Source organism: Nannobrachium achirus (assembly GCF_963921795.1).
Source record: "Nannobrachium achirus genome assembly, chromosome: 5".
Classification (NCBI taxonomy): Eukaryota; Metazoa; Chordata; class Actinopteri; order Myctophiformes; family Myctophidae; genus Nannobrachium; species Nannobrachium achirus.
In genome coordinates, this window is record NC_137814.1 from 1,068,916 (window position 1) to 1,081,849 (window position 12,934).

Sequence of the window (12,934 nt, forward strand, 5' to 3'; positions counted from 1 at the left end):
GTCGTTAATACAACAGGGATTGGAAGATTTGGAGGACCCCCCTGTAGTAACTCTGAGGACCCCCTAGAGGTCCCGGACCCCTGTTGAGGACCCCTGCTCTAGCGGATACTGATAGAAGGTGTACTTTCCCCGCCAGGAGTAATGACTTGAGCCAGCAGAGCGTGCAAGTACTTGCGCTCGTTCCACTGCGTAGGTTTATAGTTTAACCCTCTAGAGCCCACTGTTGTAATATTACAACGTTTGTATTTTATCCAAAAAAAGGTTTAAATGATTTTATTTTAGCTCCCCCTACCACCTAAACATCACCATTGGATTCTATTGTTTAGTATTTACAACGCCATTGGCCACAATATTTGCATATAAATACCCCCCACAGGGGCTGACATTCACACCCGCCACACCCGCTGACATTCCAGAGTCTGGACGAACAACATCTCACTTTTTCATGGAAGCTATTCCTCACAAAAACATAAGTAAAAATGCCTGTACTATTTTTTTGGTGATCATTAGAATGTCTAGAACATGTACATGTGTTATTATTGTGAAAAATATCCCCCCTATGTAAATTAGAGCATGATTTATGATTTATGGCTATAAAACCTTACAAAAAACTTTTTTTTTTTATGAAAACATTACATTTTCCTCTGATTAGGACTCCTACAACACCATCTGATTTTTTTTCAATTTTTCTGGCAATTAATTTGGGCCTTACAGGGTTAAGCCCGTAGCCAATCAGGAACCAGCATTTCCGGTAACGTCATCATTACAATTCTAGGTGATGTCAAACACCTCATGGTGCATTCTCTGGCGGATGGTGCACAAGCATACAGGCCACTGGTCCTCATGGTGCACATGTACAGGCTACAGGCAACTGGTCCTCATGGTGCACATGTACAGGCCACTGGTCCTCATGGTGCACATGTACAGGCCACTGGTCCTCATAGTGCACATGTACAGGCTACAGGCCACTGGTCCTCATGGTGCACATGTACAGGCCACTGGTCCTCATGGTGCACATGTACAGGCCACTGGTCCTCATGGTGCACATGTACAGGCCACTGGTCCTCATGGTGCACATGTACAGGCTACAGGCAACTGGTCCTCATGGTGCACATGTACAGGCCACTGGTCCTCATGGTGCACATGTACAGGCCACTGGTCCTCATGGTGCACATGTACAGGCCACTGGTCCTCATAGTGCACATGTACAGGCTACAGGCTACTGGTCCTCATGGTGCACATGTACAGGCCACTGGTCCTCATGGTGCACATGTACAGGCCACTGGTCCTCATAGTGCACATGTACAGGCTACAGGCCACTGGTCCTCATGGTGCACATGTACAGGCCACTGGTCCTCATGGTGCACATGTACAGGCCACTGGTCCTCATAGTGCACATGTACAGGCTACAGGCCACTGGTCCTCATGGTGCACATGTACAGGCCACTGGTCCTCATGGTGCACATGTACAGGCCACTGGTCCTCATGGTGCACATGTACAGGCTACAGGCCACTGGTGCTGCTTGTGCACAGGACACAAGTTGGCACGTCGACAGGGTGGCCCTGCATCAATACCGAGCTTCACATGACCTCTGACCTTAATCAGTATTGGGCTTCACATATGGCCTTTGTTCCAGGTTTAGTTTATAGTCGGGGGCGTTAGGAGATAACGTGGCCATTTCGCGCTATATTAGTCTAAAAGCACCACATTTTGCACAGATGGAGCCCAGGGCATGCTCTAATGATTTAGCTAGGGCACCTAGCTAAATCTTCAGGGTCGCCACAGCAGCCAAATCAAGTTGCGCTTCCACCGACTTTCTATACAGGAGGAAAATACCCTGAATAAATTTTTTCCTGGGTATTTAAGTAGGATGTGAGGGGTCTAGCTAAGGGTTTGTCATGATGCTGAATCCATTGCAAGCATTTGTTTTGCACAAAAAACATTCCTTGGGCTAAAAATGGCCCCAGAAAACGATGGTTTAGTGATGAAAAGTGATGGGTCATCACTTTTCACCGTTTTGTGGGTGTTTTCTTGGGCCATTTTTAGCCGAAGGAAAGTTTTTTGTGCAAAACAAATGCTTGCAATGGATTCAGCATCATGACAAACCCCTAGTTAGACCCCTCACATCCTTCTTAAAACAGATGTTTTTCTGTGTATTTTCCTCCTGCATAGAAAGTCGATGGGAGCACAACTTGATTTGGCCGCTGTGGCGACCCCGAAGGTTGCCGACTCAGGCACCCTAGCTAAATCATTAGAGCAAGACCTGGGCTACATCTGTGCAAAATGTGGCGCTTTTAGACTGATTAACACGAAATATCCCTAACGCCCCGGACTATTAGAGAGAGAGAGAGAGAGAGAGAGAGAGAGAGAGAGAGAGAGAGAGAGAGAGAGAGAGAGAGAAAGAGAGAGAGAGAGAGAGAGAGAGATAGAGAGAGAGAGAGAGAGACTCAGTAGGAATCAGAGGTTGATAATTGATAGAAATGAAGTCTTTTGGGAGGTGAACTTAAACCCTTCGATGTCATCATCATTTAGGCAGGGACCCCCCTGGACCCCCCCTAAAGGACCCCTGGGGGTCCCCCACTTTGAGAGCTAACTTCCTCCGTATCCCCCCCCCCCCCCCCCCCTCTCTCTCTCTCTCTCTCTCTCTCTCTCTCTCTCTCTCTCTCTCTCTCTCAATCCCCTCCCCTCGTTTAGCTCAGCCTGGGCTGCTGGTTGGTTTGTGTTGAGGGGGGGGGGGGGGGGGGGGGGTTGGGGGTTTGGGGTAGGGGGGGGGGGGGGTCTCTGTGATTGGCTGGTTATTTATATCAAGTAGGTCCCGGAGCCACCAGGGAGGCTGCTGTTCTGTCAGAACCTGAGACTACAGGACACAACAGAACCAGGTCTCTGTTCATCTACTGAACAGAACACAACCTAAACAGAACCACCATCAGAACAGAACCAGTCTGCTCTGTTCATCTACTCTACAGAACACAGAACCAGAACCAGCAGAACCAACAGAACCAGTCTGCTCTGTTCTCTACTCCACTGAACACAACACTAACAGAACCAGTCTGCTCTGCTGTGTCCTGAACAACACAACTTCCATCTGGATCTGTTTCTGAAGATGCTACACACAGGTACACACACACACACACACACACACACACACACACACACACACACACACACACACACACAGACACACACACACACACACACACACACACACACACACACAGACACGCACGCACGCGCGCACACACGCACACGCACACACACGCACGCACGCACACGCACACACACACACACACACACACACACACACACACACACACACACACACACACACACACACGTACACGTACACACGTCATGCTGAATCACACACTAGGCTACTTTAAAGACCCAATGAAATGACTATTTTGGGTATTTTAGTTTGAAGTTTCAGTTTGAAAAGGAAGCCTGTGTGTTTCTGAACCAATCCAAGGGGACCAGCCCATCAGGCGATGGGATTTAAAATCTGAGTAATGGGAGTAATGGGAGCCAGCAATGGGAAACAAACAGGTGAATGTAATCAAAGGTTCATTTATATGCAAGCGGACCAGTCGATGTCATCACTTTTTGAATTTCTGTTCACAGGAAGTAATTAAGAATGGCCAATTTAGGGACCTTTGATATAAATATACGCAACAATTGTTTATTGTTTTCTATTTTTTTGGCATCTAGTGTAGGAATGCCCATATGATTACCACGGATAAGCTCTAAAAGTGTGAAAAATGTATTTTTCATTTCACTGGGTCTTTAAGAGTTGTGTTTAAAATGCAGCCTATTGAGGCTCATTCAAGATGAAGATGGAGAATAGACATGAAGAGATGAAGCAGGGACCCCCTTGCCTGTTTGCGGAAATTGCAGCCCATAGACCCGCCCACTCTCTGAGTCTGACATCAGGCTAGGGACCCCCGTGACCTTTGCACCCCATATGATGAAAACATGAATACAAATGAGGTCATTCTTTAGTTTTGGATTTGTGCTGAAATGTGCCGTAAAAGTTATAATTTGTGCTGCTATCATTTCTGAGATATTCTACACAACACCACTGTTCTGCTGCTATGTTCTAAGGACTACCTAGGGGGTCCTCAGAGTTACTACAGGGGGTCCTCCAAATCTTTGTGTGATAGAAACATTTGTTCTCTTTTTTATATATTAACCACTTGAACCCTTGTGTCCGTATTCTGAGAACTTTAGCCAAAAAGCAGATCTACCAGCTCACAACGCTCGCGCTGCGAGGCGTTGTGAGCTTGTAGATCGGCTATTTTCGGCAAAGAGCTTTGGTGTGGAGGGAAAAAAAGAGCAGACTAAGTACAGAGTGAAAGGTCAAGTTTATTAAGTATTGACGGTTCAAGTGGTTAAATATCTGAAAACACAAATTGACATGAATCCGAAATACACTGATGATTGTACTGTCAAACAATGAAACTATATGGAATCTATGAACAGGTTGTGGGGGTCCCTGCTTCATCTCTCTCTCAACTAAGGGGTCCCCGCTTCATCTCTCTCTCAGCTAAGGGGCCCCTGCTTCATCTCTCTCTCTCAGCTAAGGGGTCCCTGCTTCATCTCTCTCTCAGCTAAGGGGTCCCTTCTTCATCTCTCTCTCTCAGCTAAGGGGTCCCTGCTTCATCTCTCTCAGCTAAGGGGTCCCTGCTTCATCTCTCTCAGCTAAGGGGTCCCTGCTTCATCTCTCTCTCAACTAAGGGGTCCCTGCTTCATCTCTCTCTCTCAGCTAAGGGTCCCTGCTTCATCTCTCTCTCAGCTAAGGGGTCCCTGCTTCATCTCTCTCTCAACTAAGGGGTCCCTGCTTCATCTCTCTCTCAGCCAAGGGGTCCCTGCTTCATCTCTCTCAACTAAGGGGTCCCTGCTTCATCTCTCTCTCAACTAAGGGGTCCCTGCTTCATCTCTCTCTCAGCTAAGGGTCCCTGCTTCATCTCTCTCTCAGCTAAGGGGTCCCTGCTTCATCTCTCTCTCAGCTAAGGGGTCCCTGCTTCATCTCTCTCAGCTAAGGGGTCCCTGCTTCATCTCTCTCTCAGCTAAGGGGTCCCTGCTTCATCTCTCTCTCAACTAAGGGGTCCCTGCTTCATCTCTCTCTCAGCTAAGGGGTCCTTGGCCTGAAAACACCGCCCTCTGTAGGGCACATCACAGTACTGCTGCTAAATCTGCTAATTCATAACCATATCAATATTGATATAAATATATAAAAAGACAATTGATGATTTCAACAGCACAAATTAGAGCACATCCAGCACTAAAAGATTAGACCATTTTTTTTATTTGGAGTAAAAAAATTGGGGTGCAAGGCTCATCAAACGTATAACTTAAATGGTAAATGGTGCATTTATAAATCGCTTTTATCCAAGGCACTTTACAGATTGTGCTTTACATTCACCATTCACACACACACATTCATACATTCACATTCATTTACACATAGGCCTATTTTTTCATGTTGATATGTGTATCTTTGTAAACTTGACTTTCAGTTCTGTACTTGGTCTGCTCTTTCCCCCCCTCTACAAACCTCTTTCCTGCAAATAGCAGATCTACAAGCTTACAATGCCTGGCGCATTGAGAGCTTGTAGATCTGCTTTTATTTATGTATTTATTTTAATGTTCCCCTCAGAATAATGACCCTAGGATTGAAATGGTTAATGTAGGCTATTATATGAAAACAAAATTAAAAAGTATTCTATCAAACAAAGATCGTCTTCTCCCTGTACTCTGCCTTGGTTGGGTTGGGGGTCCCGGACCCCCTGTTCTGTTAAAGAACCCATAAAGGGGAAGCGCTGATGGTCTGTCCCTTTAAGCCTCGGGAGCGCGCATTGCATGCACGGCCACACACACTCACACGCTCTCTCACACACACACACACACACACACACACACACACACACACACACACACACACACACAGTAGCAGAGGAGAGGAGAGAAGAGAAGAGAAGAGAAGAGAGAGGAGAGGAGAGGAGTGGATCTGATCGGATTGTTTGTTTGTTTTTCTGCGTTCGGTTAATCTGTTGGACTTTGGACTTCGGAGTCTGTCTGTCTGTCTTCACTGCGTGTCTGCCAGTCCTTCACACAGTGAGTTCCACTCCATTTAAATCCACTCCCACGGGAGTTCATTCATTTACGACGCTCAGGCACTCAGGCAGCCTACTTTACGCATGTTCAATCCAATTGATTGTTTGTATGGTAACTGGTCACGTCGCCAAAAATCCAACTCGCCAAATTGTCCACTCTCTTTGGGCAGGCTTGTCAATGCTCCTGGATTCGCCAAGCATGATTGGCAATTACATCTACTATGTTAAATATTTTGTGGGGGAGGACCCCCAGATGAGAAGTCATTATTAAGGATGTCTTACTTTGCTTCAGTCATATGTGACCCAGCATAGCAGAGGGGCAGTCATTTAGGAAAGCACAGCTTTAGACCAGCCCTGAAATTACTTCTTTTTTTTTTCCTAAAATGTGATATGTGACATAAATATCAGGCTACATTTCACTTAAACGCCAGAGCTTAACTCTGCATGTAAATAAGACTTTTTTAAATTAATGTGAAGAGAAACCTCACATTTTTCTGTACACCTGGCATTTTAAGGCTGAAATTGTACCCTTGCTAGTAAAGCAAGCCTGATAAAAGTATCAAAATTCAACAGAACACAGGGAAATAGATCTGTTAAGAAGTTTCGAGGACCACCAGACTCCTGTTGGGGAGTTCCGCGCACCCCCTAAGAAAATAAATCTCCTGGATTCTCCTGGACTGACAGTCCAATGTTGACAACCCTGCTCAACAATTCTACGCTGGGTTTTTATGAAACGAACACTTTGCAGATAGTAAGAGGATAAGGCAAGCTTTCCATAGAGCCCCAATATTGGTGAATTTGATGTTGTTTAATACAATCAGATGGCAAAAAACTGTTTTGATGCATTGGCTGCCTATGGGAGGTATTGCAACCCTAGATTCGATCGATTAAAACATTAAACTTTAAAAAAGAAAAAAGAAAATTATTGTGTTATTATTGAATAAGATTGTCTACATTTCCATGTTGTAGTAGTGATGTTGCCTTGCTTCATAGCAGAGAGAACAGGCAAACGTTGATCAAAAACAACAATTATTCTACATTCTCTGATTGTGCAGAGACAAGTAGACGTGTTGTTAATTAAATAATGCAGATCTTTCACAATAATTGTCAACTCTTGAGAGCGTAAAATGAAACCAAATGGACCGGATCTATAATTAGGGTCCATTTGGTTACCAACTCGCCATCATTTAGCTGGGGACCACCCGGACCCCCCTCGAGGACCACTGGTGGTCCCCGGACCACTGGTTAGAAACACTGACAGCAACTTTACGCACGTTGTGAGTTCAGTCCTTAAACATGATCGTTGTGGCTCTGCTTCAACCTGCTCTAGAGCGTCCCTTCATATTTAACCCTCAGTCTACATAAACGTTCATATTTATAATATAAAGTGCTTACGTCATGGTAACGGATGTTCCAATACTGTACGGTTTCTCAGAATAAGACGTATCTTCTGTATTGTTTAATAAAGACGCATTTTAATCCGATTTGTGGCCATTTCCCTCGCCCTTTCAACTACGCGACCCTATCGGTTGTGAGGTGTACTGCAGTCTGATGCATTACAGCTCTCTATAGAACATGTCCAGCGATCGTTTTAACATGCTTGTTATTGAACAATACGGAAGGTAAGGGTATTTCCGAGGGCTCGTACATTATTGAAACATGTGTGGCCTTGGGTTAAGAACTTTATCTTTGAAATATGAATGTGTATGTAGACGTAAAGGCTGAATGTGGAGGAAACGCGCTACACCAGGTTGTAACAGAGCCATGACTGTGGTGAGAGAGATGACCGTCATGTTAAAGGACCTACACCATGAATTTTCACTTTTTCTATTTTAAAACCTTTTTTTGGGGTCCGACTGGCACCTTCTATCCTCACAAAGTCCTATTTCTGTACATTGTGTCTTTCTCTGGTCTTGGGAAGACAGAGATGAAAAGCTTTCCACGGGTTCTCAGAACAGTGCTGTTCTGAGAGTTGACGCATGTGACGTCACACGCGTTTCCTGTTTTTTTTTCAGAGTAAAAAAAAAAAAATTAAAAAAAAATTCAAATTTTTTTTTTTCAAAAACTTTTTTTTTTCAAAAAAAATGTTTTTGTTTAGTGGGGTTTTTCCAGAAAAAAAAGAAGTTTTTTGAAAAAAAAAAGTTTTTGAAAAAAAGTGTTTTGAAAATAAAAGTTTTTTGAAAAAAAAGTTTTTGAAAAAAAAAGTTTTTTTCAAAAACTCAAAAAGTCAAAAAAAAAAAATATTTTTCAAACTTTTTTTTTTTCAAAACTTTTTTTTTCAAAATTTTTAAAAACTTTTTTTTTCAAAAACTTTTTTTTTTCAAAACACTTTTTTTCAAACTTTTTTTTTCAAAAAACTTATTTTTTTTTCTGGAAAAACCCCACTAGATGCGCCCCTGAGCAAACAGAGGCCGTTTTGGTATTGCAGCTGGAGAGCCTCATTATAGTAGAGCTAGAACAAACAAAAAGAATGGTCAGAGTGTTTGTTTTCTGAGCAGGATTACGTCATTTTGCTGGGAAAATCCCGCCCCTGTCACGGCTAAGTAGAAAACATATAAAGAGAAGGCTTCAGAAGCTGAAAATAAGAATTTTAAGATTTGTTTTATAAAAAAAGTTACATGGTATAACTTTAATAGCTGGGGAGCCACTGTGCCAAAATGAGAGAAGACTTGTGATGTCATGACATACTCCAACATTTTGTTTTTCCTATTAATTTGGTCAATAAGGTACACAGAATGAGAGGCCTGCTCTGCCGGAAACATTGCGAAAAAAAAAGTTTCCCATTGACTTCACTATACTGGAAAAAACACACCAAAAGAAATCTGCTTTAAGTAGCACGTGAGGGGTCAAACTAGGGATTCTTCATGATTCTGAATCCATTGCAATCATTTGTTTTGCATGAAAAACATTCCTTGGGCTAGATTTCAGCCTCTCAAACCTGTGAAAAGTGATGAGTCATCACTTTTCACCGTTATTTTGGTCAGTTTTCTAGCTCAAGGAATGTTTTTCATGCAAAACAAATGCTTGCAATGGATTCAGAATCATCAAGAACCCCTAGTTTGACCCCTCACATGCTACTTAAAGGACCTACACCATGAATTTTCACTTTTTCTATTTTAAAACCTTTTTTTGGGGTCCCACTGGCACCTTCTATCCTCACAAAGTCCTATTTCTGTACATTGTGTCTTTCTCTGGTCTTGGGAAGACAGAGATGAAAAGCTTTCCACGGGTTCTCAGAACAGTGCTGTTCTGAGAGTTGACGCATGTGACGTCACACGCGTTTCCCGTTTTTTTTTTCAGAGTAAAAAAAAAAAAAATTCAAAAAAAAAATTTTTTTTCAAATTTTTTTATTTCAAAAAAATTTTTTTTTTCAAATTTTTTTTTTTTCAAAAAAAATGTTTTTGTTTAGTGGGGTTTTTCCAGAAAAAAAAAGAAGTTTTTTGAAAAAAAAAAGTTTTTGAAAAAGTGTTTTGAAAAAAAAAAAAATTGAAAAAAAGCTTTTTGAAAAAAAAGTTTTTGAAAAAAAAATTTGATTTTTTTTTTTCAAAAACTCAGTCAAAAAAAAATTAAAAAAAAAATTTTTTCAAAACTTTTTTTTTCAAATTTTTTTTTTTCAAAACTTTTTTTTTCAAAATTTTTAAAAACTTTTTTTTTCAAAAACTTTTTTTCAAAAACTTTTTTTTTTTCAAAACACTTTTTCAAAAAACTTTTTTTTTCAAAAAACTTTTTTTTTTTTCTGGAAAAACCCACTAGATGCGCCCCTGAGCAAACAGAGGCCGTTTTGGTATTGCAGCTGGAGAGCCTCATTATAGTAGAGCTAGAACAAACAAAAAGAATGGTCAGAGTGTTTGTTGAGGGTTAAAACCTGTCTAGACTCAATTTTGAGCATATATTTATACAAAAAATATAGTTTTAAAAGCATGGTGTAGGCCCTTTAACCATGGATAGATTTACGCACGGGGGGCGGGGCGCAGCCGTTTGGCAATTAATCAGAAAAGGGATAATCTAGCCCAGGGCTCTTCAACGTTTTCAGACCAAGGACCCCTTAGTTGAGAGAGAGATGAAGCAGGGACCCCTTAGTTGAGAGAGAGATGAAGCAGGGACCCCTTAGTTGAGAGAGAGATGAAGCAGGGACCCACACAACCTGTTCATAGATTCCATATAGTTCCATTGTTTGACAGCACAATCATCAGTGTATTTTGGATTCATGTCAATTTGTGTTTTCAGATATTTAACCACTTGAACCGTTAATACTTAATAAACTTGACCTTTCACTCTGTACTTAGTCTGCTCTTTTTCCCCTCCAAAGCTCTATGCCGAAAATAGCCTGAGCTTGTAGATCTGCTATTTTTGGCTAAAGTTCTCAGAATATGGTCTCTAGGGTTCAAGTTGTTAATAAGAAAGGAGAAAAAAAAATCACATAAAGATTTGGAGTACCCCCTGTAGTGACTCTGGGGACCCCCTAGGGGTCCCAGACCCCCTGTTGAAGACCCTTGATTTTATTTGATCAAATCTGACTGCTTTTTTCATATGAATTGAGAAAAAAGGGACCCCTATCTAAACAAGCCCAAAAGCTTTCTTGTGGTCTTTATCCTTTTAGTTGACCTTGTACCAGTGAACTGCACTGTCCTGTGCCTTTTATTTCCTATGCAAACTTCTGATAAAGTATTCCTTTAAAGGTGATACACCATGCATTTAAAAAGTATTTATGTCATATTTTTTATGTCCCAAAAATGTTTTTCAAAAGGTTTGAGGCTAAATTACCACTCCTGAATAGAAAGCCTCTCTCATTTTTGAATGGCTCTCAGAGCATTTCAGCTGCAGTACCACCTTTGGCCTGAACTGCGCCACCCCCCCAAAATCCTTTTGATATATATATTTTTTTTTAAACAAAATCATTTTGGAAAAAAAACTTTTTGAAAAAAAAAAACTTTTTTTTTCTTCAAAAACGGCCGATGATGACGTCACGATCGGCAGCAAATCTGGATAGCCTGTTTTGAGAACCTGTGGGATACTTTTAACTTTCGCCTTCTCAAAACCAGAGAAAGACACAACGGTCAGAAATAGAAGGTGCTAGTGGGACCCCAAAAAAAGGTTTTAAAATAGGAAAAGTGAAATTTCACGGTGTATCACCTTTAAGGCCTTCGGTAGGGTGTTCCACATTTTGGTTGTATACTATAGCAGAAGAACGAGTTTGACCCTTTGTTTGAGTTACTTTGGGTTGAACGTGATCTGTGGCGCTGCCTCTGGTGTTGTAGTTGTGGACGTCCTTAACGTTTATAAAGTATTTAGTCAGGTACATGGGTATCTTAGTGGTGTAGTGTATCTTGTACACCAGTATTTAGTCAGGTACATGGGTATCTTAGTGGTGTAGTGTATCTTGTACACCAGTATTTAGTCAGGTACATGGGTATCTTAGTGGTGTAGTGTATCTTGTACACCAGGCCCATTGCAAGTTGCTGTACTCTGTCATCTACTCTGAGCCACCCCACTCTTAACTGGTGAGTAGCGGTGAGGTGAGTCTGATAGGGAAGGTTAAGCAGGACCCTGATTAGTTTGTTTTGGGCTGTTTGGAGTTTAGTTTTAAGGGCTTGTGGGGCGTCACGATACCATACTTGGACTCCGTAGTCAAAGAGGGGCTGGGCTATTGCACCAGCTATGGTCTTCTGACGACTGTACATGTGATGTTGTTCAATCATTTATGAAGTTTGTACTGAATAGGTGCTCGGTCTAGGTGTTTTTCTTTTCTTAGATTTGATTTATTGTAACTCATGATGTATTTCATTTGTACACTGTCAGAGTTAAGGGGAGACCTTGACATTGTAATGTTTGAGAACTACTGACTGAGACTAAAATGCAATTCAACAGGATTATTTTTTTAAAAGGCTCTCCCTCATTGTGTCACAATATAAGCGATATCTTTGAAAAGGCATATGGTGGAGACATTGTATCGTCTCGACGATATTTATCACCGTTGTCAATTACTACTCAAAGGGACTGTCCTGGGTTAGGACCGAGTGCATCTCTCCACTCCGACATGTCTCCTTTCCGACATGTCTCCATTCCGACACTAACCCTATCTCTAACCCTAACTCTAAACCTTAGGCCCATGGGAGTGTCGCCACTCCGACAATAAGAAGTCAATGTCGGAGTGGCGACATGTCGGAATGGAGAGAGCCTCCCGTTAGTACCAGTGTTGTTTTTGACAGCAAATTTTCATTTAGTTTTAGTTCTACAACAGGTATAGGTTTAGGTATAGGTTTAGTTTTAGTTATACAACAGGTAGTCAGGCTCTCAATGAAAAACAGGCTAGCCAACCGTGCATGTAATGAGCATTACTGCACGCCGTCTCATCAAGCAAAGATTTCAGCTGTTCTAGATATGTGTTGTAGATCGGCTATTTTCAGCACGCAACCAACTGAACCAAGTGTAAAAACTAGTCAAATTTTAGTCGACTGAATATCATAAGATTTAGTCAACTGAAATGTATTTTGGCAGGCCTTGATGGCATCTTAATGACTGATTTTACACTTGGTTGCGTGCTGAAAATAGCCGATCTACAAGCTCGTTGATCAGCTATTTTCAGCACGCAACACCTGAGAGCAACCAAACATAAAATGACTCTCTTCTCCACCAGTCCCTCCCTAACGTTTTAGTCTAGTTTTTATTTTGTTGACGAAATTGTCAACATATTTAGTCTTAGTTTTAGTCATCACAGCTTAGTTTTTATTTAGTTTTCGTCAGTGAAAAAAAACAAACATTTTTAGTCGACAAAATCAACACTGCCTCAGTGGTGTCCGATAAGAACTTCACCCAGATGTGT